At 43.2% G+C, this 16,912-nt stretch overlaps 1 protein-coding gene across 1 annotated transcript in view; it reads left to right on the top strand.

The window, feature by feature from the left end:
* The first annotated feature begins 1,807 nt into the window (after nt 1-1,807).
* Nucleotides 1,808-16,912, top strand: part of fut8b (fucosyltransferase 8b (alpha (1,6) fucosyltransferase)) — a 91,317-nt gene continuing 76,212 nt past the window's right edge. Inside the window, exon 1 of the mRNA XM_005731124.1 lies at nt 1,808-2,022. The gene's annotated coding sequence lies outside the window, so the exon portion shown is untranslated. The remainder of the gene's footprint in view (nt 2,023-16,912) is intronic.

The following is a 16,912-nucleotide window of genomic DNA, read 5'->3' as shown; positions in this document are numbered from 1 at the left end:
CCCCAAAAACAACAGATGTTCTGACAGCTCAGTGGCCATCTAACCTTAAGAAGCGTTTTATTTATGAAATTTAGGTTATAGGCACGTAGCAAATGACATACATCCAGTTTCCTAACCAGAGTCAAGGTGGGAATATTTTAGCTGTTGCGGAATAAGAGACAGGGTACAACCTATACAAGTCACCACTCCATCATGGGGCTCTAACACAGAGAAATAACCAATTTAGAATCAACTATTATCCTAACAGTCTTATCTCTGGACTGTGGGAGGAAGCTCAGGTACCCAGAGAGAGCACATGTGGGCACAGGTCAGTGGTTTCAAACTCAGGTCTCTTTTGCTATGAGGTGACAGTCCTAACCACTTTATAAAAACGTCTTTGGGTTTATTAATATCTCACAATCTTTTGTATTTAAGGTCAACACACACACACACACACACACGTTGTGGCTAAAACTTCGTAAATGTTTTTTTAAAGCATTACCCAGACTGTAAAATACTTTAGAGGCAAGTCCTTGCCTGTGTATTGTGCAGTTCTTCGAGTTTTCATTTTGGTAGATGGATGTAAAATATTAATAACACAATTTGGAAAATCTGCGTCAGCGAACTACCGTAAAAACATGACTCACTCTAATGTGAATTCCTGTCATCCCTTTACCTGGTGGAAAAATGTGGGGTAGTTTCCTTCTTCTGTCTACACATACTCCCAACTGCATTTACTGTGTAAAGCAAGACAGAAATGTTGGATATTAAAGCTATTTGTCTTATCGCTCAGTTTAGACATACGGTTATTATGAGGGCAGAGAATATGCCAAGAGTAATGCAAGAGGCTGTAACAGATAAGTGATGGCGAGTGAGAGCTGATGACCTAATACGGTGCACAGTGTCTCTATTCTGCACTGTACCAGTCACAAGGTCGAGTACCACGCTTACGGGGGAGTCGTGCCCTCCATTGGCCGGTGACACCGGGTCTGTCAGTCTGTGAGCTCCCATGCAATTCACCAATCCAACGCGGGTGTGCGCACTGCCGCTTTCAAGTCAACGATTCCCATCAGAGTCTGCATCACTGAGAACGACGCGCAATCAGGAAATTAGACCTACGCGCCTTCAAAATAAATGAAACAATATGGTTTGCAAATGAACTTCGCACTGGCACAGAGCAGTAAAGTGCTTCTGTATCACCGCCGGATATACTATAAAAAGAGGAAACACAATTCAAAATAAGGAAGAAACAAGACAAAATGAGGTTCTTCTGTACCCAGCAGGTTGATTCTGTTCATCTGGACGTAGCGTTTTCAATGGGAGAAACGTTTCGTCACTCATCCAGGTGACTTCTTCTGTCTTAGATCATTTACTTACCTGGATGGTTGAGCATGCGTCAAGACATCAAGACAAGGTTCTTCTGTTTCACAATAAAACGAAATAACTCGGATTAACTAACCTGAGAAAATCAGCAACCGTAGGGGTATTTGAGATGTCTTAGTCCTTTCCAAAACAGAAATAATAAATAACTTTTCTTTTGTTTTATTTGCCAGGCCAGACAATACACTGAACACAGGTTAAAACAACACAGTTGAACACACTGTGGTGTTTGGAAATGTGCAATGAATTTGCATCTGTTTACATGTTTGTTTTATGATGTATTTGTTGTATTTTTAAGTAAAAATACATAATAAGAATAAATAATATATTTAGTTCCAACCCTAAAGTATATATAACTCCAGCTCCACTTTAAGCTACTGCACCTGAAGCGCGCGCATTCTTTACTTTGAAATTATCTCACCGGATGTGGAGTCTCATCCCCTCCCCATTCTCCGATCTCTGTTGACACCGGCCATTCAGCAGATCCCCACAGAGCAGCCTCGACTGCCGGATTCACAGACCCCAGCTCCCCTCAGTTCCTGTTTCCGCCGCAGCCGTCCTACTCAGTTTTGTGGAGCAACACGTCTCGGCTGTCTGCTGCTTCAGGACCCAGCCTCCGCAGCTCGGGTCGGGTGCCTCTGGAAGCCGGCGTATCAAGTCAAGGTAGGTAGCGGATCACGCTGCTCGCATGGCGGAAATGTTGAAGCAGCAGAGGCAGTGCTCAGCCCGTTACATCCCGGCCTGTTGACTGCGTCGCTGGTTAGATCAAACAGCGGTCACGGTAGGAAGCGATTTCAGGTCCCGTTACATCCGCGCTTTTTACTCTCCATCAGGGGGTCTCTCTCGTTGACACCTGGCTGCTTTACATACCCACAAACTGCCCCCCCCCGGTTTATTTTTTTGTGTTTTTTTTTACCGCTCGTTCGCGTTGAGAAGAGCAAGTGCTCGGAACAAATTGGTTTACAGTGTGACCGCGTCAGGACCCGGGTGGTTAGTGTGAAAGCGCCTTTTAAGACCCAATAATCACCTGAATGAACGTGCAGCGGGTTAATTTTTGACATCAACAGTGCTAGAAATGTGTAGCCTATATGCTAGCCGCTTTTCTATGTGTCGTTAAATAAGGATGCAATGCTTTTGACCTCCAGTCTCGCGCACACAACGTGTTAATAAAGACACATGACACCGGCGTGTGTGTTTGACAAGTGTCTGCCTCCCTTCCTTTGCTGTGTTGTATTTATGCGTGGCGGGCAGACAAAGCAACTGCCTGTGTGTAAGCCTCAGTGCACAACTGCTAGTATCTGGAATCGCTTTGTATCACCAGAGCCAGGCGTGCGTTTGTTTTCGATATCTGGAGGTATGGGTAGTGTTTGCTGAGGCCTCTGATATGGGGTTTTTGAGAAATAAAAACTGCTCAGTTAAGTTCATGCTGCATCGCGTCAGGTAGGTCAGAGGGGGTGAGCTCTGCTCCCCATCTCCACTCGCACGCGTGCACGTTCCGATAAAGCTGGCGATGCTGTGCACGGCATCGCCCACACGCACGGAGGAAGTATGTGTTTTGTGTGTGGTGTAGTTCCACTGATAAGAATCTGGACCGTCAGGGCTGGTAAGGCCTGAGGTTCAGCTCCCAGCAGGAGCACCCATTAGAAGATGTATTCCTTCATAGTGATGTGAGGACCACCAAATAGCTCGTGATAAATGTACAACTTAGGCAGCAAAAGCTCTTGGTATATGAATGGCTGTAATACTGCGATGATGTCAGAGCTCTAGCTAAAATCAAAGCATGTCAGAAAGAAGCATAGTGAAAGGCTCTTGTTTAATTGTGTTCCATAAGACAGATTATAAGTGCGGTATCTTATTTCTTTTTCATAAAAATCGATTTGTAAAGGATGGCTCTCTTTCTTTTTTCTTTTTTTTTTTTGCTTGACTTTATTATTTCATATCACTTAATGTCTGGAGCAGATATTACAAGACATATCTCATCTCCATGAAGCACACAAGTGATTTTTCTTTCTTCAATGGCATATGGCCCGACTATAATTTATTAGTCTGTAATGTTGTATAGTGCCACAATCATCCCCAGAGTGTTGATCCATTTGCTGCCCATATCCCTTGTGCTCCCATTTGAATTATATTTGCTGACAAGGGAGAAATGCAACACCTATGGACAACTAATTCATCATTAATGTTATCTAATAAAGTCAGCCTTGGTAACTGGAAGCAGATTGATTGAGTTAGTAGCCCTAATCCATTCATGAATAAGTAAACAGCTGTATATATTGCTGGGACAGCAGTCTATGCCACGGCAGGGGAGCTCGGTCTTGGATTCCAGTGGCAGCCACTGTGCTGCTTCAGATAGACGCGTGGTTATATTTGAGTTGCTTAAAACTGTCAGGGGGCAATTATTTTACATAAAAGCAACTGTGACTCACGCTTTGGCAACAATTTGCTTTGATCTGGGCTTTGCCATTTGAGGAATGAATGGGCATAGCCATGGGTGGACCCATTTATACCAGCCAAGTATTAATAATTTCATTAGAGTAGTTCATTCGCGGGTGTCTTATTTGGGTGAAGCGCTTAGATCAAGCAGTAGTGATAACGCTCACATGCAGTTACCCTGAAAATTTACTTGGCATGTTTGAACTTTTTTTTTTGTAAAATGCCACCCCTGATTGTGTTCCTTCTGTTTGTTGGGTTTATTAGAATAGACACATATTACATTTGCAGCTATGTAGCTGCTGGCACGCATGATACTGCATCTATAATGCAGGAGAATGTGCTTTCCAGAGAAGTACACTTCAGCTGATCCATTCCCCCCCCCATTCCCCTTTTGTTTCCCTGCCTCTGTCTCTGCCCTTTGCGCTTCCACCTTCAGTGCCTCATGCCGCTGTCTGTCTTCATTTTTTTTGACTAATGACTTCATTAAACATATTACTGTTGCTCTGGCAAAGAGGTTGGATGCGGGGCGATGAGCAAAAATGGGCGGCGACTCATTTAATAGGTGTATTTAACGTGTGCACGTTTGTCACGTGGCGAGTACCGTTCCTCTGTTTGGCTTAGCGCAGCGAGTCCCTGCCAAGTGGTGTTTTTATTTAAAATAGGATTTGTTTTTCATTTCAATTCTTTCTGCAGCACCAGCCTGTCACCTGCACAGCAAGCGCCTCTGTTTGCATGAAAAGCCATTCTAATTTCAAGCATCACAGTGTTTTGGCTTAGTGTACAGTTTGTGTGTGTATAATGCTTGATGTTGGCTTCGGGGTGCTGTGTATACATCCCCTTTCTCCCCCTGTTGTCCCAGATATATCCTTTTTTTTTTTCTTTTTCCCCTCTCTAAAAACGTCAGACGGATGAGAAGGCTGAATTGTGCTGTGGAGGAAACAAATAGCACATTTTGAAGACATGCTCCCAGTTTTGGGGCTTCATGCTATAAACACAAAGAACAACTGAAGTGAAGAGGCTATGCAAGACATGGCAGTGCTTGTAGGGAGATGCAGTAACAATGTTACCAAAAGAGGCTCATCCGCAAGCATTGATTTGTTGGTATTGTTAATCTCTGTGCTGGGTATTCGAATTCCAGACAATGTACTGTAAATAGAGCAGAGGCCATTGAAAAGACGCTTTTGCTTTTGTTGTCCCTGCTTTTGGGAAGAAAAAGGCGGAAATGATTATGTATGGAAACATGGACACATACCCATTTTTGAGCCGTATTATCAGGAGCTCGGTCTGTAAAGATAGAAGAGATAAAGAATAGCTGGTTCATGAATGCGGTTCAGTGAGCAATTGCTGTATGACCAGTGCTGGCATTTGGCTGGCATTTTTCATATTAGAGGGGTTGTTTGGGGTTTGTTTTATCTCTCTTTTGCCCTCTAGGATTTGAAAACGTCCTTATGGAGATGAGAAAATAATCACTAACATATTAAGATGTTAATGAGTTTGTTGGGACTGTGTTTTGTGGGTTTGGCTAGGATCTGTAGAAGAAACGAGCTGAGCAGCATTCAGGTATTGTACTTTTTGTGCACCTGCAGAATGCAGCATTTCTAAAGGGCAAAATCGGTAGGAAAAAGACCTTTCTGCATCACTCTTCTCCTGCTGTCATCCTGCTGGAGGGCCATTATTATCCGTATTGTAAGACAGAGTGACTGTCTAGTGATTGCATGAGCCAATCACAAGGCGAGTATAGGGCAGGTTTCCATGGTGAAAAGCGGGCTGGCCCGTGAGGTTGCTGAAGCTCAGCTTGAGTAGGCTAGCCTGATCCAGGCTGATAGCATTCTCCGCCAGCAGAAGAAGAAAAGGGCCCTGGAAGGCCTGCCCTGCTGTCTGCCTGTCTAAATGTCTTGTTGTTTGTCTTCCCATCTTTACTCGCTTGAATATCTAAGGACAGGATAGAAGAAGAAGTTTGGAATAGGAATTCAGTCAGACAGGCGCAATAGGAGCTTGAGCCGATAGCCATGTGCCATCAGATTTGATTTGTGTAGGGAGCGGAGATGGATCACATGTCTTTGCTACATCTATCTCGGGTGGGGTTGGAGGATGTTAGAACATGCACTGGGGTTGAGGGATAGCTCTGAGTGTACCCTGTTCCTGTTACTTTTGTTGTGACCAGTCAGACATTCGGACCAGGGCTCCCCCTAGAAGAGTATGCTGCCCCCTCTCTGTTTGGCCCTGCAGGGAGGCTGCCCAGCCTGCAGTTCACCCGCATCACTGAGAATGTGTACTTGTGCGTGCACACTCCCTTGTGTAGGCTTGCTTTTGCTTTTTCTTGGGGAGTTATTGCTGCAGCAGTCTGAGGTGGGAAGTGGGTCTTACGACATTTCTTCTCGGCTCATTGGAGCCATCCATAAATAGGCATGTACCCATCCACTTGCAGCTCTTAAATTTCCTCCTTCCCCTGTTTCTTCTGCTTTTCAGTAGGAGGCACTTAAGTCCCCCTTGCTGCACACTCTCCCACGTGCCTTTGCATTAATTTATGTCTTTCTATGTAATATATGTATGTATTCTAGTTTTGTATCTTTGTGTAAGCATCACACGAAGACAAGTAGAATGCAAGCGGTGCCTTTTCTGCTTGTGGAACTGAATTCATATGGGTATGAGACACAGTGGGAATTTTTAGCTCATCACAAGTTGCTCAGGGATTCACTGTGGGACACAGACAGCTGAAACCACCCATCTACCCACAAAACCCCTGATGCTCAGTGCCCATGGCCCATCAAACAGCCTTGTTAACCCCTCTGAGTCCACAGCTCAGGCCAGGATCAGCACAGGCATGGAGGGCTGGAGGGATTCAGAGATGCTAAAAATTCTTTGCCGTCTGACAAGTTTACTGTGCTGTGTTGTTTTTATGGACCCTACACTGTCTAAGTTAAAACAAGATCTAAAATTAACAGACTCTAAGGAATGTTTCGAGCACAGGAGATTCCAGAAAGTACAAGTCGTCACTAGTGTCATCCAAGGCTGAACGGGACAGATATTTTGGAGTAAAGAAGAGGCAGATGGGTATGGATGGAAAATTAGGAGGGAAGAGAGTCTCAGTAACTGGGGCAGCTGTGTAGCTTGAAGCACAAATGCTCAGATTGCCCACCTCACCCCTGCTTTAAAAAAACAAACAGAGTCAGAGAGCCAGATGCTGGACATTAGGATCACAGTGACAATAATTCGCATTCATTCGAACACAGAATGCACAGGCCCTCCACAACACACACACACACACACACACACACACACACACACACACACACACACACACACACACACACACACACAGGGTAGAAAAGAACACGACTATGAGCTCATCTGACAGAATGGGTGCATTTCCCACACTTGGGTAAAAAGGTTGTGTGACAGGCGTGCACGGGGGTTGTGGATATTATTCTGTTTTCAGCATCAAACGAAAATTCCCAGCAGCACACAAGGACTGCTCAATGTCCTCCATTTAGCCAGTGGTATCCAATGGTACTAGCCAGTATTGGATGGCCTGTATGTGACCTCTATGCAGGTCCGGAGAGGGTTCAACCCCAGGCTCCTGTGAAAGTGGGACCTGGACTGTGATGAAAGGCGTGCATTATCGTTCTCCCAGGCAGGGGGCCTATTTGTGTCACTGTTGCCAGTTCTGCTTCCTGAAGGGTTTATTTGCCTTGATGGGGAGAGTGTTTGGGGATTTTTGCAGTCGCACTATTGATCCTTAAGGGAGAAATTCATCTCTGTAACCTCCATTGAGAGGTCAGAATGCAGGGTCAGCCACACTGTGTGGCCATTGTAGCTTGAAGAGATGCCGTGTTTAGCACCGAGCCCCCCAATGTGTGTGCCAAGTTCACAAGAGGTGGTTAATGTGAATCTGTCCATCTCTATATTTGTCACAGAGTTCACTATGAGTGTGTGTGACATTTGCTGCATGTGTTACTGATGGTTGTCGGTGTAGGGCGGCGGCTGAGAGGATTGAGTGGGATCGTAGAGGATTGGCCTGATTGGATTTCCGTTGTAGGAGGCTTGTCACCTGGCACAGCATGGCGCTCTGGAAGACGGCAGGGTAGCAATCAGACAGCAGTCACACTGTGAATATACAGCAAAATTTGCATTCAGGTATTGCGGACCCAAGCATTCACCGTAAAAAAGAAAATATTAGATTGCACTTTCTCTGTACCTTAAATGATGACTCACAGATTTATTTATTTATTTATTTTAACCAGCTTCGAGAGACCTGCATACAATGCAGTTAAAAGATATTTGGTGTTTTCTGAGTAATATTGGTTAGTTTAGAGCTGATTGTAATTTTTAGGTAGTATTCAGTACACCAAGTATGCACTCGGTATGTTAAAGTTAAATTGAAAAGGCTAAAACGTTGGGGCATTTCTATATTACGATCGTTAGTCTGTATTTTTCAAACTAGTGATGATATAGTCATCCCATACTGACGAACCGATACACCAAAAAGATCCTCAGATATGCCCACTCTGTTTCCCTCCTAAATATGAACTGTCTGTTTCCCTAAGCTGAATAAAACAGCTTGCTCCATTGAGCTTGTCGAGCCTTTTTACTGGGGGTTGTTGAAAAGCACTCTGGGAAATATAGGAAATCGCTAACTGAAGTAGAATTAGATGTGGAAAGCTGAAGGAAAGTGGGCACAACAAAATAGTAATTATAAAAATCACAGAATAACTCCTGGAATGCATTGTTCATCACATATTGATGGTTTTCAGTGCTGTGAGAGCATCTTATAAAAGATTTTTTTTTGTTGTTTTCTCAAAGCTCTCTTTTAGTGCTTTCCTTTAGTGGATTTAATTGAAGACACCAGCCAAAAGTCAGATGGCATTTTTCTTTTTTTAAACAAAGAAGGACTTGAATCTTAACTAGAGAACAGCAAAAGGTGCGTTCATCTGTAATCATTAACATACTTTAACCAACTAAGTCCTTAAACCTAACATATTAAGGTCTGTCTAACAGATTCAAATTGAAGTGGATATAAGCAGCCGTCTCCTAGTTCAGTTTCTATGTATAAAGCCCATCTTGGAAGCGTCTTTCTGCTTTTACGTTCAAACAACATTGTTGTTTCCTTGGATTTAAACTTGTACAAAGTGCAAATTTTATTAAAATTTTAAACACAGCTAGATTGAATTTGTTGGAATTCAAACACTGTCTGCTCATCCTCCACAACTATGTATCTGGTAGATAACATCACATCAACAAACACAGCCCAGATCGGTGTGCTGTCCGTTTTTTTTCTCTTTAATTTTGTCTGTCTGCTACTCTCATAAATCTGATCTTTGGAAGGACTGCAAGATGTCAGCAAATTATCCTAAAGCACTGCAGTCCTGGTGTTCCTCAAAGACAGTAACTCAGTATTGATTGTGGTGGACAGAAGTTTTTTTTGGGTTAATTTTCCAGATAAAGAGAAATGTTTGCTCATTCCGCAAACTGGGGTCTCTCAGAAGAGATTACAGCGTGTTCCTCACGATGATTATACCTGTGCAGCGTGCTCGCCCAAAGACAAAAGAGAGCAACACTGCAAAATGGGGACAACAGCGCGTTTGACGCATACTGCAGTTGCGATGCATTTGCAGAATGGATTCAAGGTTTTATTAGTTAGCTTAATAGATGTAACTTGAAACATTTCCAGGAGCTTTTGCTTTTGGTATATAGTTGAAATGTGTCTCATGGGACCTCCTTGATGTCCAGTCTCATGCTGGTTAATGGTATTTCTGGGTATTAAGGAGTACTGTGTGCCAGAGAAGTCTCACTTCCAATCTTTCATTTATTGATTGAGTTATAAAATTAATTTGTAATGCTCATGTTGCAGGCTTTGCATTAGAGCAGTGTCAGGATGAATTTCCAGTCCAAGTATAGTGCAGATGCCAGTTGTTTGTGGGTTGCAGTACAAAAAATGAGTGTGTGTATTTATTCCCAAGACATCATTTACATCAAGTTGTCCATCCATCAAATAGGAGCAAATTGATTTTTTTTTTCTTTTTCTCAGTTCCACATCACTCTTAAAATATATAATTGGAGAAGTGAAAAAGATGTTCTTTTGCAAACGGTAACCGCAACTGTACAAATGAATCAAGCTGTACTTTTGGTACAAAGCAGTGTCTGAGGGGTTTACATGCGTCTTTTTTTTTGCATGTACTGACATCTTTCCTGTAAGGTTACGCCTTCACAGTTGCTTCACAAAATAATGTTTCAGGAACAAACATCTTCCTGTGTTATTTGTTGTTGAGCGTAGTGTAGAAGTCTGCTGCAGCAGAGCGCACTTTCTTTTCTGTTACTCGGGTACAACTTGAACTAGTGGCTGCTACAGTGCAAGGTTAAGTGTTCTCTGGTGTTTCTGTAACATCAACCAGACTTCTATATATTAGCAGTTTGCTTGGAGGAAGAAACCAGCCTGAGACTAAAGGTTTTGATGTGGAGAAGTGTGTTGGAAGCTCATTTTATTTCTGATAGCCGGAAAGAAAAGAGGAACAAAGCAAACATTTTCATTTTCTCTCTCATCATGTATCTTTGTCCCAGCTTTGGTTCCTACTTGCTTTAATTTCTGATTTTATTTATTTTTTTAGTTCTTGTTGGAGAGGAGGATGTTATTTCTCAAAAAAAGAAAGAAAGAAAGAAAAAACTCCCAACAAAAAAACACTGCAGCTGTAACATCTTGCTCTGTTTGTTTACCCGGGAAAGACTGTGAATCCTGCGGGACCTATTCTCCAGATCCAGCACCTGTGCTTTAGCTCTGAGTCAGGTTCATAGGCCACCTTTGCTTTCCCACATCAGCACTTTTCTTTTAAATTTTGTATCTTGCTGTCTCTGCAAGATCGTTGACGCCACTGAGTTCTCCTCTGTGTTTGTGAGAGTGGCAGCACTGGCATTCACCTATGGCAAAGCCCCTTAGTAAACCAGCATGAGACCATTTGCATCTGACATTCTTGTCATGTTGCCCTAGAGGTGTTGCATCATATAGCCTCACCTCCTACTCTTCCCATCTTTATGTGCTGTCGCTGTACCATCCCCACCACAACCCCACTGCTCCTCAGTGCCAGAGCTATCAGTGCAGTGGACTTTAAAGGGCCTGCTTGGCAGACCCATTTCTCAGTTTTAGCTGTGGTCTGGGAGAGTAATAACAACGTGCCAGTCAGATATAAGAGCCCCTAATGGGGACTCAGTGAGATGACACAGCAGTCCAAGGCCTATTATGCAGTTGGATCTGTATAGGACAGATGGGGAGAGAAGACAAAAGAGAGCAAGTGACCGACTGGATCAAAAAAGGCAAAACTTGAAACATTCCTCATAGAAACGGCAGGAAAGTGGAGCACAAGACCAAATAGACAGGATGGAGGTATTCTGAAGCAGTGGGGATGCATTCTGTTTGTCTACGTTGGTGGCCCAGAGCTAGTTTTGACGAGGATCGAGGAGACACTCGTGTGATGCCAACCACATGACCAGATTTTCAAATATGCATCTGTGAAAAAGCTGAGTGACGAGCTGCTCCAGAAACAGAAAACAGCCTCTCCCAGCCTGATTTTCTTTCTGTCTTTTTTTTTTTAACTTTACTTTGATCTTGTTACAACAGCAAAGAATTGAAGTTGGCACATCAACTCAGTGAGGAGCTTTTCAACACCTAGCAAGGGCTTTGCCTCCTCACTTTGATTTGTGGAGTAAATGAAGGATTTTCATAGATGAATCAAGTGTTATGGTTGTCCTCCAACTTTTGATGTTTATATAAAACTGAAAACAGTTGCAGCCACCCGAACGGCAGATGAATGAAGAGAGCCGCAACCCCGGACGCCCTTTTATTTTTCGCCACTCCACTTGCACTGCACAGAGCGTGTACTCGAGAGTCATAGTGTTACCCTATAGTTGTGTCCTTGATTCGAGAGGTGATTTACATATCCCCTCTTGAACTACTTGTCCTAGTGAACGAGCAGGTCTTTACAGCGTGAACAGGGACAAGCCCGACGAAGGTCAAGCTGTAAAGGTCAAAGTTCATCTGTAAGCTACCCCATCAATCGAAAGCTGACCCATCCACTCGACTGAAATAACAAAAGACCTCATGCACTCTGTCTCTTGTTCCTTCATGGCAGCATCATCCGCCTTACTCACTTTTTGCTCTCCTCTGGCAATTGGTGCCCTAATTGAGGCACTCTTGAGCCATGTTTATCACCGTGGCAACGTTGCCCTGCAGATAATCATTGTCTTGTGGATTAGCATAACAACAGAGAAGAGGCTTTTGCTTTAATTCCTCTAACACTGGACCAAGCTCCTTTGTGTCGGCTCGCCTGCCAGGCTTGTCTTAACTGGGATTAGAATCATAGGCCCTCACATTGCGCTCATAGTTATTTGAACTCTCTCAGCGCCTTTGGATGTTTCTTACAGAAATGATTTTTACCTAATCATTTTTGACCATTTCAAAGTTGGGAGGAAAAATGTGAATCTCCATCATCTATTCAAGTACTCGGGTCCATTAACTAGGCTTCATCCTGCCCTGCTCTCCTAGGATGTGAGTTATTAAGATTATCTATTTATAGCAAGAGAAAGGAAAACACAACCGCTAGCTTTGTCCAAGCAGCTTGTAGAGTATTGTTTGTCCAAAATGGATTTAATGCTGTTCTTGGGTCTTAGGTTTTGAAGATAAATCGATATGTTTTCAGATAAGATAAAGGATGAAACAATGCAGTTTATAGCTACAGTACGTGCAAAAATATTGAGCCTCCTGTCATTTTTTTTATATTTTACTATGGAATTGGTGCCTAAACGTTCTTGGGCAAGCTTTTTTCTTCCAGGCTTCGCATGACTCTTCCCCTACATATTGATAACAACTTCCATCCATCCATCTTCATCCGCTTTATCCGAGGCCGGGTCGCGGGGGCAGCAGCCTAAGCAAAGAGGCCCAGACCTCCCTCTCCCCAGCCACCTCCTCCAGCTTATCCGGGGGAATACCAAGGCGTTCCCAGGCCAGCCGAGAGATATAATCTCTCCAGCGTGTCCTGGGTCTGCCCCGGGGCCTCCTCCTCCTCCCCCTTGATAACAACTTGAACAAAAAAAAATGTAAATTTACATTCATCCCTCAATTGACGCTGATTTTCATTCCAGTTGTAGAATAGTTTCTTTAAATCTACCCTGCACCCTCCTTTCTCAGGAGGTTCAGCGGTGAATCAACGCAAGGCCCAGATGCATCTCTGTGGTGCTGTGTCAGGTGTAGTTCTTAAAGAAATGACTTTCAAATACTGTTTACGTGATGTAGGCATGCCACTTCTTCTTTTTGTCCTGCTACCTCAAATTTTGTAAAGGGTACACTGCACACCATTTCAAGTTTTCAGCTAACAGCTCTTTGCGACAGACTGCTAGTAACAAAGTGTCTAAAGAAATCATCAATTCTCTTGCTAAGTTAATCTTTATCCCCTGAGTTGGGCGCCTTGCTGCTGTGCTTTAGTGTTTATTAAGTTAGTGTTAAGTGGCTGAACAAAAGGGGGGGCAACATTCTTTTGAACATGGTCACGTATATGGACTGAATTGAAAATGAGTGAAAAAAACGGCCCATGTCATCCTCCTCATTAGAAGTATTAAGAAATGAGGGCCAGTGCAAGATTTTTGCGCAGTACTGTATACAATTTGATATCACATTAAATAAAGTTTTCTAATCTCTTTTCTGATGTGTCAATGCTTGTAACTTTCAGGCAGCCCTGCCCCTACACTTGCTCTGCACCTCCAACTTACTCACAAATAACTCATTGCTCAAGTTGATGCTCTGTCTTCCTTTGACCCATTTTTCTAAAAAAAACAAAACAAAACTCTTATCTACCGATTGTTTCCTTAACCAATTATTCTTAAAATGCACCTCCTTCTGCTCGCTCCAGAAATAAATTGTGTGTGAAAGCACGTGGTTCAATATGCTTCAAACGAACTAGTTAATATTTGCCCTGCCAACAATTTAAAAGTGTTTAGACCTTTCAGAGGTGCGAAAAAAGTTGGTACAGAGACTAAATTTAAAACTCTTTGTACTTTTTAAATCTTTGGATACCTCACCAGAGTGTTTTTTGTTTGTTTTTTTAAATGCCTGTCTACATGAAGGGAGCGTGCTATTCAAATGCTCAGTTTGTTTCAGAATGTTACAAAAATTGTTGGAGGCGATGGCTGTTTCAATTCCTGCTCGAGCACGCTGACAGTTTTAATCTTTGTTGGAAGTCGTAACCTAGCAGACACCAAAGTCTAACCTGCAAATGTGAAAAAATATTCAAACTAATTCAAATTACGCCCATGTAACATTAATATAACATTCAAAATGGCATGCAGAAATGCCTGGCTGGATTTGTGAGAAGTGAGTCACAGCTGGGAGAAAGTGGGCGGCTGGTGGCAAGTGTAGGGAGAGGAGGCAGGCATGTAACAGGAGCACGCTATGATGTCCTTTCCTAATCTGCCGGTGCACTGCAGAAGGGGCTCCCATGGGAGATTGGGTGTAACCACTTGTCTGTGCCTGCTGGCAGAGGGGAGCTGGGAGAGAGGCGGAGGAGTGAAGGGGAGAGGAAAGGCATATGGGGGAGCGGGGGCAGCCGCTGACCTCGTAAGCGCACGAGATTAGGAAGAATAATAAAAAGAGGTCTTTGCAGTGCTTCACTAATACGCGTGGTAATTTAAAGACACTCCGAAAAGAAATGTCAGCGATGTGTGGGTGGACACATTTAATGTGTGCGTATGAGTGAGAGCGAGAGAGATGGAGAGAATGATGTACACGCAACAATCCCCATGGAGGATTCCTGTGGTAAACCATTCTCAGCGTCTCAAGCAAACAAATGGTGAGCCGTGCAAAAGGAATTTCAGGCCCTCTCAAAAAGATGACCACACCATTAAAAGGAAGCTCCTTTTTACGATTAGCAGGACTCTATATGCTTTTGACACACACACACACACACACACACACACACACACCCTTCTTTGTCCTTTTTATTTTGTGGGATGCTGGTTTCACACGTTTTCCTGCGGCTGAAACGATCTAAGTGTGTTATCCCTTTGCCAAGCTTTCCCCCATTCTGATTAGCTGGTTCTTAAACCCAGGAGCCAACAGTGTTTAATTCAGTTTAACTTTCACTTGGCAAGACCATGGCAACATAACATAGCCAGTAGCTCTGCATAACATTTCTCATATTAAATCTGACGAAGTTTTGCGACCATTCTTTGACCCGTTTTTTTCCTAAATAATCTAAATAATGATTAACACTCCTGGCTCGTTGTGTTCACCTGCAACATAGAGCTGAGCAGTGGGGGAGGGCGAGTGGTATGAGGTAGGCTGCTGGAGGAGGTGACATCTGTGACCCAGAACAACAGTGGTGGATGCTGGACACATGCTCCTTCCTCAAAGGCTACTGGCACCCTTTCTGCCTCATTGGGCTCATGCCCATAAACATACACACCACATTTTTAAATACATCAGAATGAAGCCACTGTACATTCAGTTACTGTGAAGTGAAATTGATTCAACTTACCTTTAGGATATAAAGACTGTTTAAAATATTTCCCCCATACACAATCATTTTGCCCGTTACACTGTATAGATTTTCTTCTTCATTTGAGACTGTTAACCTACAGTCAACGAGCTGCCGGCAGTAACTTTGCAGAGCTGATACTAGCTCAGTTTTTCCTAAACTCAAATGGAAAACCCATCTGAGGAATGACTGCTGCTCCACTTTCTTCATCATTATAACAGCAGAGAAACACACACACACACACACACAATGTACTGCACATGTGCATTCCAAATTTAGAACTTTCTCTTGCTTCAAAAAGTGAAAATCAGATGATTGATCGTGCTTGCGGAGTTATTAACCCATTATATTTACAAAGCCATTAGCTGCCTGATAATTGAACTGTTAATTAAAGAAAAGGCCTTAGTTCCCCCCTACTGAGTCCCAAACCTCCCTCGCTGAGATGAAGACTATTGCATACAGTAAAGTCCACATAAGCCACACACACACACACACACACACACACACACACACACACACACACACACACTTGTCATTACTAATGCTGAAATCTCAGAATAAGTCAAAAGTGTTATTCTTTAATTTTCTTTTTTAAACACAGCTCTACACCTCCGTGTTGCCCTTTCCGTCTTCCAAACTCTCTAGAGGGAGTGTGTTTCTCCTCCTGGTTTCTTTTTGCATTCTGATAAAGCAAACGCTCCCTCTGATGTGCTTTATCTCCTCTCATCTCCTGCAGTAAAAGACTGTCTCTGTTTGTTTTATACTTCCTGCCAGCTCTTTCTTTTTACTTTTTTTTTTTTTTTTTAAAGCCTTCTCATCTCAGGCGACACCCAGTGCTTCATCCCAGCGCACAATGGATCAAAATTGTCAGAATAACTAAATGGTGTGCTGACCTACCTCCCGACCCTTGCTGTTTATCAAATTCTATCATATACTGTAGCTGGATACCCTCTACCCCCACCCCCCTCCATCCGCAGCCTCCCATTCTGTGAAAGGTATAGATTTGTTGCTCCACATCTCTGGCAGTGCAGTGCTCTGTTTGCTTACTGCCGTTGACATAGTGTGTGTCCAGTGCAGTCTACGCTTGGCTGCATCAGGGTAATGCTGCTGGCTAGCACAGATCCAGCAAACAAACAACATATATTATATTGGAGGCAGAGAAAGAGGACGTATATAGCCAAGGGGGCCACAGTGTGGATGTTTTGTATGCATACTAGTGTGTTTTTTTTTTTTTTGTTTTTTTTTTCCATGATTGTGTTAGTTTGTGCATTGACCTACTATGGTGGCTACACTGCAAGAAGCACTAGACCCAGACTGTGTCAGACCTGCTCTAACCAGGCTTAAGGCAGTGGTGTAATGGCATCAGTCAAACTTGCCAGAAGGAGAAGCAGGGGACCAGTGCACAGCGGGCAAATTTGTGTACACTCACAGCATGCAGCTTTGCATTGCTTGTTCATGTGCGGTCTAAAGCATTGGTCAACATAACTCTGGGAAACTGGAAAAAGAGAGGTTTAAATCGTCAACTGATTAAGCTGAATAAGAATTAAAATAACAGTTTTGTAAGCTTTCAGTTTAAATCTTTGAGTTTTGGAATGTAAGTC

Source organism: Pundamilia nyererei, unplaced genomic scaffold (genome assembly GCF_000239375.1).
Source record: "Pundamilia nyererei isolate P.nyererei 1_Seehausen unplaced genomic scaffold, PunNye1.0 scaffold00041, whole genome shotgun sequence".
Lineage (NCBI taxonomy): Eukaryota > Metazoa > Chordata > Actinopteri > Cichliformes > Cichlidae > Pundamilia > Pundamilia nyererei.
Note: the sequence above shows the minus strand (reverse complement) of the source record. Positions and strands in the feature narration are given on the sequence as shown.